We start from the raw sequence: 12,502 nt of genomic DNA on the forward strand, positions 1-12,502 counted from the left end.
CTGCCAGGATGACTTAGCAAAGGGCTTGAAAGGTTAGACACTATTTCATTTCCATCTCATGCCAGTTACTAGACTCTGTTTTCTCAGTTTCTTCATCTATAAAACAGAGATAATAACAATATCTACCTCGTAGGCTTTTGTGAGGATGAAATGAGGAAGTGCTTAGAACAGAAATGGGCACAAAGTAAGCAATATAAAGGCATTCGCTATGTTTTTCTTATTTCCCCTGGGACTCTGTTTTCTTTTCTGTAAAATAAGGCTATTGAAAACAGATAAGCATTGAGATCCCTTCTTGCTCTTATTCAATGAAAACCCTGGGTGGGAATCCAATTCTAGTGCTGTCTTATCTCCGTGCATTCATTCTGAAGCATGCACGGGGCAGGGCCTCACATCCAGACTGTTTTGTAGCAGAGGCTTGCAAGGTGCTGCTGTGGCTGCCTTAAAGTTGGGTAGGCAGAAGGACTCGCCTCATTTGTTGTCAGTGTTAGAAGCTTGTTCCCTCTGTCCTGGGTTCACGCTGACTTATTCCCTGGACAGCCTCCACATTCTCACAGTTGTCCTCCACAGACACAAAGTTCCCAGTTATAAACCCTCACGTATTTGAATCTCTAAGCTAGAAGAAATCCAAGCTGGACCTGGAGTTTGGGGGAAAACTCATCCATTTCCAAGTTTATTCAGCACCAGCTAATAGAGAAGAATCTCCCCGGGAATGACAACCCTGCAGCTTTGCACAGCAGCTGTTCTTGGGGCTGAGAGAGGGATGGGAAGCTGAGTGGTCAAAAGGACAAGCCCTTGAAAAGTTGTGAATGAAGATGCTGAAGCCTCGGCAATAGACATTCTGGCTCAGGAAAGTCCAGCTGTCTGGCTTCTTTCCCCTAGAGATCAAACTGAAGAACTGTAGAAATTCAAGGTGGAGACTAACCAGGGAATCAGACACCTCCTGTCCAGAGAGGCTGGCAGAGACGAGTGCATCTCAAACTCATCTCCAGGGATCTCTCCAATTCACTCAGAAGCTGGAGTCTCTGCTACTTCTTGGAGGTCGGGGGTCTGCAGACTGATGTGTCTTCATGCCAGGAATTCTTCCTCCCCATTTTACCGAACAGAGGAATGGCAGGGCTGCTCTTCTCAAAAGAGAAGAACAAAACCATGGCCCCTCCTGCCAAGCAGCGGTTTCCTCCCAGCTGTTCATGTAGATTTGCTGAGAGCTACATTCTCCCATATCAGCAAGCCCTTAATCAAGAGCCCACCCTGAAAAGAGAGATGCCAAAGAATTGGAAGTCACAGACCTACCCATGAGAAAGGACTCCAGACCAATCACTGGGCAACAGTGAAACCAAACACCATCTTGCTCCTGATGGAGGAAGGAATGAAACACAGAGACTCTTACACTCAGCCATCATTGGCTATTAGGAGAACCAGACCCTGACTCCTCTTCCTTCTCTAGGCTGAACTAAAGAGCTGTTTTCTATCTCCCAGACACAGTTACTGAATCTGACATATTTCAATATTCTGGCCTGGCTGAATGCCTATTATGGACTGAATGTTTGTGCCCCTGCAAAGTTCATATGTGGAAACCCTACCCATCCCCTTGATGTGATGCTATTAGGAGCAGGAGCCTTTGGGAGGTGATTAGGATTAGAAGAGGTCATGAGTTTGGTGCCCTTGGAGTCACAAGAGAGCCTCAGCTCCCCCACTCTCTCCTGGGGAGGATACAATAAAAGAAGCTGGCAATCTGCCCAGAAGAGGGCCCTCACCAGAACCCTGCCCTGCTGGCACCCTGATCTCAGACTTCCAGCCTCCAGAACTATGAAAAATATTACAAATGTCTGTTCTTCCTAAGTGACCCAGTTCGTGATGTTCTATTGCAGCAGCCCGAATGGACTAAGACAGTGCTCCTCGACTGCTGAGGGGCTGCGTTCTCCCTTTGTGGCCTACGTGGCCGAGCTGCACACATAAAAAGCTCCTGAATGCCACTATTTTCATCAGAAGGGCAGGTGGTGCACTAATCACGTGGAGATGCCAGCATGGGTGCCTCTGTCAGCGCCACCATCCCATACCCATCAACTTCACCACACCCTCAGCCCCCGTCGAGCTGGGGTGACAGAATGCTGAGATGGGAGAGGTCTTCCTCATACAACAGCCAAACAACATCACCCCAACCCAGGCAAGTCCCAAAGGGAGTTTCCTGTCTGCCCCCATGAAGGGAAATGAGGGTCCTGCTTGTCCTGGACCATGGAGAACTGGAATGTGGAGAGGCAGAGAGAGCTGGATATTTCCGCACGGCAAGAGCAGGAGTTTTTCACTCTGAAGCCACCTGCGGTCCCCGGTCTCAGAGCCTCTCCAGGCCTGTTCCTTCTGCTCATTAGGTAAATGTGCCAACACAAGGAAAGAAATCAAGATCTATTTAGCTTTTCCCACCGGCCCTGTCAATCGTTCCGAGGAAGACAGCTCCTGCCACACAGCTCAGGAAATGGGCCCCAGAGGGCCAAGAAGCAGTTCCATCCTGTAAATGTATTTACACAGCACAGTGCTTGTTCTTCACGTTTCGCCGGCAGCCCACCTCTCCCGAGTGCCCGGGGAAGTTTTATCACCTGGGAGGGCATGCGCCGCTGCTCCACCAAGACCCTCCTTGATCATCAGAACAGACAGATTGTGCAGAGATGCGGCCTCCCTTGGCGAGGCGAGGAAAGGCAGCTCCGGGGCTGATAGAAGGTGGCAGCTCCAGGGTTGACAGAAGGTTCTCCAGCCAACAGGAGCAGGCTGGGCCCGTGGCACCCACAGAACATTTCTGAACACACACTGTGCTCCCTGGCTGGGGCTGCCTCCTCTGGCAGCTCTTCTCAAGATCAAGGGAGAGATGTGGGTTCTGGTTACAGCATCTTTGAAAAGGCTACCACTTGGAAATTTCGGGAACAGGCAGAAGTATGGGGGATCAAGACCAAGATCGGACAGGCAAGACTGCATTAAAAAGGCTAGGCATTCCAGAGTTTTCAGAGCTGCAAGGGGAGTTCAAACACTATCCAGTCCTCTTGCCCATTGTACAGAGGAGAAAACTGAGCTTCAGAGAAAATAAGAGTCTATTCCATAGTAGTTAATAAGACCGAGGGCTTTGGAGCCAGTCTGAACTTGGTTGTAACCCCAGCTCTACAACTTGCTTGCTCTATAACCTGGAATTTGATCTCCATAAGTCTCCATTTTCTCATTTGTAAAATGTATATGAGAAAACTTCCCTCGTATGTTTTGTAAGGTTCACATGAGATAAGGAAGTAAATAAAGCACTTAGCATAGGAATTGAACAATTTGTGGTAAACGTTATCATTATAATTACGTAATTTGGCCAAAGTCATCCAGAGAATTCTTATCCGAGGCAGAACTCAAATTCAGTTCTTTCAACTCCTAGAGCAGTGTTCACTTTCCAGTGATCAAAAAGACCTTCAAAGTGAAGTCACTTTCTTTATCATTTAGGAATTTCATTCATCTACTAATACCAGTGGCTTAGAGAAATTAGGGTTGTATTCTCTTGTCAATCTAAATAACAAAGAGAAGTTCTCTAAAAGAAAAGGTGTTTATTTGGGAATAGGCATTGTAATGGAAATACATATGCCATAGTAAACTATATGTATATTCAGGGAAGACAAAGGTTTTTAAAGGAGAAAATGAGGAGAATTGCATAACTGTTTTGAAATAATTATCCTTGGCTACAAAGACCAATAACAAGGATGATGCCAGTCCGAGGTTAAACAGGCAGTTGCTGGGCAGATGTCCTTGCAGAAGGATTTTTTGTGTAAAGTTGCAATGCCCTTTGCACAAGGTTGTGGTTTTTACAGTCTTCTGTGATAGCTTTTGTTACCAGGCGTATAAGCATGAGAAACCTCTCTACATAGCCTCTCTGGCTCTATTTGTTAGATTTTTCTTGATATTAATGACTCCATTTTCATCTTAGCACCTTTCACACCCCCACATAAAGTAAAACCAAAGGTAAGTAGTAGAGGATTGGTAAGGAAGCACCGTGAATCCAGACTTCTCTATTTTTCTACCAACCTGAGCTCTTTGTTTTTATCCACAAGGTCGCAAGATAGTTGCTGTGGCTCCAGCCATCGGGAGGAAATGGAGTAGAAAGGGGCGATGGGGCATTCCTTTGAGTATAGTTATAGTTAGCCCCCTTTAAAAAGATTTCCTGGAAGCCCCATTCTGTGGCTTTTGCTTCTAATTGGAAGCCCTGGATGCAAGGAAAGTTGGACAATGCCTGATAAAGCCAGGGAATTATTTACAAAGAAGGGGAGAATGAATACTGTAACAGCAATGAACAATCTTAGCCTTTCAGCCACACTCTCTGAGACAATGGGGTGTCACCCTTCACATCTGCCTCCCACCCAGGACCTCTGGAGGAGTCTCTGAGTGTTCCCCATTTATGCTTGTGGCTGCCCAGTGTCCCAGCCTGGTCCAGGATCAGTGTCTTACTGCCCCACAGCACCTGGCCCATGCTTTGGCCCATGCCACTCACTGACAAGGACTTTGTGCAAAGGCAAAAGTGCACAAAGAAGGGGCTGCTGAAGGAGAGCCCTACCTTGCCCACAGCTTCCCTTGGTGCCTATGAGTTTAGAGGATGAGTTCTTTTTTCTTCTCTGTAATTAGAGCCAATCTGAATAACACAGAGCAAACACCTTTGTGAGTCATTTTGTAAGGAAAATTTTGCCTCTTCTGCCCCAAACCCTCCAAAAGTACTCTGTTTCTCTCACAGTAAGAGCCAGAGTTCTTGTGCTGACCTGCCAGGCCATAGAAAATCTCCCCTAGGCACCTCTTTAGCTTCTCCCCTTTACTCTGCTCCTGACACCACAGCCTCCTTGCTGTTTCTCAAACACACCAGGACACTCCACACTCCCAGGGCCTTAGCACTTGCTATTCTCTTGCCTGGAATGCTCTGTCCCTTGGCATCCAAATGGTTCCTCCTTCACCTCCTGTAAGGCTTTGTTTAAAGGTCATCTTCTTTTTTTTTTTTTTTTTTTTTTTTTTTTAGTCTTGCTCTGTTTCCCAGGCTTGGTGTGATCTCAGCTCACTACAACCTCCGCCTCCCAGGTTCAAGCGATTCTCCCACCTCAGCCTCCCAAGTAGCTGGGATTACAAGCATCTGCCATCATGCCCAGCTAATTTTTGTATTTTCGTAGAGGCGAGGTTGTACCATGTTGGCCAGGCTGGTCTTGAACTCCTGACCTCAGGTGATCCACATGCCTTGGCCTCCCAAAGTGCTGGGATTACAGGTGAGAGCCACTGCACCTGGCCAAATGTCACGTTCTCAATGAGGTTGCACTGACCACTCTTTAAAACCATAATTCCCTAGGCACTCCCAAACTCTCCTCTCACTTCCCATAGCACTCATCGCCTCCTAACTTTCCATGCACTTCATTTATTTATGTTTGTCATATTGCTGTGTAATGTGTTTCTTATGCCTATTTATTCATATATTATGAGGGAAAAAAGTTCTGTCTGTTTGGTTTACAGCTGTACCCCCAGCTGTACCTTCGAGCCTGACGCACGAAGCAAATTCTTAAGTATCTGTTGAATAAGTGCACACATAAGCGCAGCTCAGTCTTGGGACAAATTAGAATCTCCAGTCAAAGAAGGCAATTGACAAAAAAGGAATAGATAAGTATCTGAAGTAACCAGCAATAAAAAAAAGAGCATCCATATAAAGTCAGATCAAGAAAATGGCCATCTTAGAGAAGACACAGAAAATTAATGATCTGGATTTATAGTACTGCTTTCTCACCCAGATGAGTAAACACATTAGCTATCCACTCTCTAGGTAATTGTTGTCACACCCATTCAGAGGAAGGGGATGCTAAGACCCAGGAATGGCCAGTCCAGTATCTCCTATGGTCCTACTAAATGACCCAGCATCTTAGATCCTGGCTCAAGAGACCATAGCCTAAAAGAAAGTGGGCTCTGTCCCAAACTGGCTGCCACCAGGACAATTGTTCATTTTCTTTCACCTTCAACTTTCTGTTGACTGTGTCCCCGCTCCTAAGCTGCTCATTTACTCTGTAGCTTCCACAGGCATCCCTTTACCTATGTATGGGCACTTTTCAAAATAAGACTACCTTGTGACTGAAAGCAGTCAAAAGGACTTAATCAGAAAATGAACAGCCATGCCCCCTCCCATTCATATGCCTCAATACTCACATTTGAGGGGTGCCCAGGTGATGAGAGAATTAAATCTCTGTCCCTAAGTCAGCTAGAAATTGGTTTTTTCTTCTCTTGCTGAAAAGTTAGAAAGTGATTTTGAAAATGCAATGCAGAGAAAGTAGTCTTTCTTTTCCTTTCTCCTCTAACCATGGAAATATCCACTACCAGAGCTTGATTAATGTTAAATATGACCTTTCGCAAAGTTTCTTGGCAGTTAATTTATGATACTTCCAGATTCTAATGTATCAGGCAGTGGCTGTTTATGCGTTTGATGAAGTAGTCTTTGTCCAGAGTTGATATGTTTTACTAGAACTTCTGTAGCTCGCTTTTCCTTTCTCTCTCTTGCTGTTTCAATCTCTCTTTCAGTCTAACTTTGTGCTTGGGTATTTAATCAATTTGACTGGGAAGAAAACATGAATATATTTATGAATTCTCAGTCCCTAAGTTGTCATGCACGCTGTATTAGCTTATTACTGTATCTCCAAGATAATTCTTTCCTCTCATCTCCATACACCTGTGCTTTTGAGTTCAGGGAGATCTCAGCTCAACCAAAATTACTTTTAATGTTTGGTTTGCTACAAGAGCTGCTTTGAGGGTTTCTGTCTTGAACAGGTGTATCTTCTCTTTGCATCCTTATTGCTTTTGCCTTTATTCTTCACTGTCTCTGAAAAAAAGAAATCTGGTGAACTAGATGAGAGCCCCAAGAGGTTGTTTCAGCCCAAGAATGTAACTAAGCTTAATGAGTGGAGGAGAAGCCAACAAATGGGTGCCTGGGATGCAAGGAACTCAGGATGCTTCACCTTAGAAAGTACGTGATGATAGTCAATTACTACATGAAAGTTTCAGGATATCAGAGATTTTAGCCTGTCTTTTCCAGAACCTAGAATGGTGCTTGGCACAGAGTAGTTGTACAATTTTTGTGGAAAGAAAGAAGGAAAGTGAGATATCAAGCAAGGGAAGGAAGACCACAGTCTCTAATACAATGACCCTTAAATCTTTTACTAGAGTTTGGTAAATGGCCTGTGAGGCCGTTTTTGGATTTTTATAATAAAAGCCCAGGGAACTGCCAGAATCTTCTTACCTTTCTTTTCTTTGCCACTACCTGAGAAACTGTTATAGGTGTTATAGGTGCTGAGAACACTTTTCCCTGAGTCCCGGAGCTCCCCCTATGCTGTCAAACCAGGTGTCTGCACTTGTACCAGCATCTTTAAATCTTTAAATGCATCATGAATGGCTTTACCTACAACAGTGAGGACAGGAAGAGGCCAGCAACCAGAGTAGAGCGAAAGCTCCACTAAGTTGCATCAAAGGCCCAGGTGAAGCAGGAGAACATAGATTGATGAGAACTATGTGGTTACTCCAAAACTATTCTGCAACCTAGAGAAAGAGCAGGGGAAAGGGACAATTAAGTTTGCCCAAGGTTAGGAATCAGCCAAGTAAATGCAACATGAGCTCAAGAGGAAAAAGGAATGGGTGGAACCAGAAAAAAATGTGGGATTCAGGCTGTAAACAGAGGTGGAAGAAACCAAGGGCTGCATGGGCTCTGTTAGCATTTGGTCTACAAGTTTTATTTTACATTTGCAAATATATAAGTCATTGATGAGATGTTTTCTTTTCTAGCCATTTGGGCATAAATTACACACATCCCAATTTTCTTTGTCCTCCCAAGGAGAAAACTGAATGGAGCCAGGCAGAGCTGCTATTCGCGTCACACACCTTTGGAGGCTACTCACACAGTGTGACATCCCAGGACTCTAGAGCAGTAAGCCTCACTTGTGAGACAAAGAGACAGATGTCACTTCTACAGTGTGATTTGAAGGGCAACAGGAAACCTGTGTAGCCTCCCTACCCCATGCCTTCTGTCAACCTTCCATTGTGCCTGAAATTTCCCTATTACTCACTGCTTAGATTTACTGTACAGAAATGGTAATAAAGCACAAATGTTACCTGGAGGTGTCACGCAGCTGAAGCAGTCCGAAAAACTTGAAAGTCGGACCAAGCTAGGGTCAGATCCCAGCTCTCACTCTATAGCAGTGGGATACCTGGCAAATTACTTAGCATCACAAAGACTCTCTATCCTTATTTATAAAAATCCGAACTCTACCTACATTATAGGGTCATGATAAGGCTAATTTGACTAACATGTATAGAGCAACCACCACAGAAACTGATACCTACTGGGGGCCCAAGAGATGTTCCTTCTTTTTATCTTTATCTATGAAAATTGGCATGGTGGGAAAAGCACGGGACAAGAGTCAAGGACCATGGGTTCCAGTCCATGCTGTTCCACTAAGGAGCTGTGTGACCTTCTTAAAGTCACTTTATTTCTCTGGGCTTGAGTTTCCCAGGGGCCTGAACTGGATTTATTCATTCAAAAAATGTTATTGAGCTCCCAATATGTGTCCAGGAGCTGTTAATGTGCTTGCATGATGAATAAATGAATGAATGTGTGTGAAATCGTGGTAAGCAATAGACAGATAATTAAAATGTAGTCTTATGATGGAGAGGTCCTGGGTAGCTACTTCAGATGGAGCACCCAGGGAAGACCTGTGGAAGGGGGTGAATTTTATACTGAGGTCTCCAATGACAAGAAGGAGATAGCCATCAAAAGATCAAGGGGAGATGCTGTCCTGGCAGAGGAAACAGCAAATGCAGAGGCTCCCTCAAAAGAAGCAAGCTTGGATGACTTCCAAAGTCCTTTCTAGGACCAATAGCCCTTATCTTGTGTTTTCTGTGGTCAGGATATGAATTTGGATATGACACTAGGATAAGTCAAATGGCAGTCCTTTTATGGGCTGATCACTGCCAGTAAGAGGTAGATAGTGATACAGTTAGACTAGTTATGCTAGGGGCCAGCTGAGCAAGGGAAAATCATAATCCAGACTGGAAAGAGAAAAGTATAGCTAAAAAAGCAAAGACATCATTGGGCTATAAAGAATATTTAGAGACTGGGGCCAATTTCCTTTCAAAGCACCAAGCAGGCCCTTATCATAAGATAGTGACAGAGAAACAATGACAGAAGTTTGCTGCTTGGACAATTGGACACTTTTTTGAAGCCCCTTTACAGCAGCTGAAGAAGGGCAGAACTAAGTCAGGAAGAACATTCCTAGAAGAACTTAGAAATAAGGGTCTGGGCTAGGAATATTTTGGTCTCAGATGACAGAATAGATATTCATTCATTTACCTCACTCATTCACTCATTCAACAAATATTTATTGAGGACCCACTCTTCTAGGCCCTGCTCTTACAGCTGGAGCCATGGTATTGAAGAAAGCAGATAAAAATCTCTAGAAAAAGGCTGGGCACGGTGGCTCATGCCTGTAATCCCAGCACTTTGGGAGGCCAAGATGGGCGGATCACCTGAGGTCGGGAGTTCGAGACCAGCCTAACCCACATGGAGAAATTCCATCTCTACTTTAAAAAATACAAAATTAGTTGGGCTTGGTGGTGCATGCTTATAATCCCAGCTACTTGGGAAGGCTGAGGCAGGAGAATCACTTGAACCTGGGAGGTGGAGGTTGCAGTAAGCCGAAATTGCACCACTGCCCTCCAGCCTGGGCAACAAGAGCAAAACCTGTTTTAAAAAAAAAAAAAAAAAAAAAAAAAAATTCCCTAGAAAAGTCCTTACATTCTAGCAGGGAAGATAGATCTTGAGAGGTCAAGATCTTTAACCTGAACAAGCTTAGACCTTTTATTTGCTCTAAATATTGAGTGCCCAGTCTGTGCCTAGTGGCGGGTTAGTTGCTGGGTACTGTGCTGACCACACCTGGTCATGCAAACACATAATAACATATATTGATAGAAAATTTTACTGCCCTCAAACCACTTTCATCCTCCTTTCATCCTCATGCCACCCTACAAGCTCTCAAAGGCAAAGGGGTTTGCTCAGGCTCACCATGCTGAGCGTCTGGACTGCATCCCAGGTCATCTTACAGTCTAGAGCTCTTTCAGTTACATCACTTTGTTGCTTACTACAGCAGATGTTTTCATTCTGTTGAACTAACCTATATGCACCTTCCCAGACATTATATTGGAAGCAAGAACTGTGAAGAGGCAGGAGCTGAGAGAATTCACTGTGTTGATGTGTGGCAGCAGCTACTCCCAGGTTCCCAGGGCAGCATCCAGTGTCGGTGGTGTCTGCAAGGCAATCGCAGCATCAGTGTTGGGCTGCAGCAACAATGGTGTCTTCACTCCCTTAGTTTTGTTGCATGATTAGGAACATTGCTTCCAGGTGTATAGCCTACAATCCAGATACTCTAGGCTTCCTGAAGATATTCTGAACTACCAATATTCATTTTAATAAATTCTTTTTTGTGCGTGCTTAAATCAACCAGATTTGGTTTATGTTGCCTGAAACTACACACTGTGACTGCTACGCTTACAAAATCCTTTGTCCTCATTTACCAGCAGGATAGGCAAAGTTTTCTACAGTTTTAAAAAAAAAGTCCCTAGTGGTTTAAAACAATGTGGCTTCTCTCTTGCTCATAGTCCTTGTGCATCCCAGGTTGACTGGATTTTTCCAAATAAATGTTTAAATATTTTGAACTAAATGAAAATGAAAATACAACTGATCAAAATTTGTGGTATGCAGCAAAAGTGGGGTTTTGAAGAAATTTTCTAACATTGAATGCACACATTAAACAAGAAAAAATATCTAAAATCAATCATTTAAGCTTCTACCTTATGAAATTAAGGAGAAAATAGAAATGTAAACCCAAAGAAGCATAATACAAAATAATAAAATTAGAGCAGAAATCAGTGGAAGTCGAAACGAGAAATCAATAGAGAAAAATCAACAAAATCAAAAGCTAGTTTTTCACAAAATCAGTAAAATTGATAAACCTCTAGTCAAGTTACAAATTACTAATATTGGAAATAAAAGAGGAGCTACTTCTACTGATCTCGTGATTGTTAAAAGCATAATAAAGGCTAGTTTAAAAACGTAAGAGCATAATCAAAAGCTAATTATTTTCAAAAGATGAGTAAAAGTGATAAACCTCTAGTTAAACTGCAAATTACTAATATTAGAAATTAAAGAGGAGCTATTTCTACTGATCCCGTGAACATTAAAGGTATAATAAAGGAATATAAACAATTCTATGTGTACAAATTTGATAAAATATATGAAATAGACCAATCCCTTGATGGGTATAAATTACTAATACTCACACAAGAAGAAACAGAATATGAATAACCTATATCTATTGAAGAAACTGACTCAATAATTAATAACCTTCCAAAAACAGAAAATACCAAGTCCAGATGGTTTTACTAGTGAATTCTACCAAACATTTAAGGGAGAAATTATACTGATTCTCTATGATCTCTTTCAGAAAATAAAAGCACACGGAACATTTTCTAACTCATTCTATGAGGTCAGCATTGTCCTAATACCAAAACAAACCAGAGAAAGACATTACAAGAAAGAAAAATTACAAGCCAATATTTTTCATGAACACCGATGTAAAAAATCTCAACCAAATATTGGCAAATCAAATCCAACAATGTAGAAAAAGAATTATACACCATGACAAATGAGATTTATTCCAGGTATGCAAGGCTGGCTCAACATTCAAAAATTACTTCAGGCCGGGCGTGGTAGGTCATGCCTATAATCCCAGCACTTTGGGAGGCTGAGGCGGGCAGAGTGCTTGAGGTGAGGAATTCAAGACCAGCCTGGTCAACATGGTGAAACTCCGTCTCTACTAAAATACAAAAATTAGCCAGGCGTGGTGGTGTGTGCCTTTAATCCCAGCTATTTGGGAGGCTAAGGCAGGAGAATCACTTGAACCTTGGGGGCGGAGGTTGCTGTGAGCCGAGATTGCGCCACTGCACTCCAGCCTGGGTGACACAGTGAGACTCAGTCTCAAAAAATAAATAAATAAACAAAAATCACTTCATGTAATCCATTACCTCAACAGGCTAAAGAAGAAAAATATACAACCATATCAATAGATGCAGAAAAAACATTTGACAAAGTCAAACACCTATTCATTATTTAAGGAAAAAAAACAGTGGACTTGGAGTAGAAGGAAACTTCCTTACCTTAATAAAGAAAGTCGCCCGGCTATCCCCAAGGCCACTGAAGGTCAGCACAGTCGTGGCATTCCCTGCACCGGCAGTCTACCTGACCCATCAGCAGAAGGTGTTGAGGCTTTAAAAGCGGGCACTGCCATTATCATACTGAATGGGCAAAAACTGGAAGCATTCCCTTTGAAACCTGGCACAAGACAGGGATGCCCTCTCTCACCACTCCTATTCAACATAGTGTTGGAAGTTCTGGCCAGGGCAATCAGGCAAGAGAAAGAAATAAAGGGTA

General features: G+C 43.3%; 1 pseudogene; it reads left to right on the forward strand.

The window, feature by feature from the left end:
- Nucleotides 1–2,232: 2,232 nt before the first annotated feature.
- The window catches only part of LOC105550911, a 12,769-nt pseudogene continuing 2,499 nt past the window's right edge, over nt 2,233–12,502 (forward strand).

This window comes from Mandrillus leucophaeus, unplaced genomic scaffold (assembly GCF_000951045.1).
Source record: "Mandrillus leucophaeus isolate KB7577 unplaced genomic scaffold, Mleu.le_1.0 Scaffold5, whole genome shotgun sequence".
Classification (NCBI taxonomy): Eukaryota; Metazoa; Chordata; class Mammalia; order Primates; family Cercopithecidae; genus Mandrillus; species Mandrillus leucophaeus.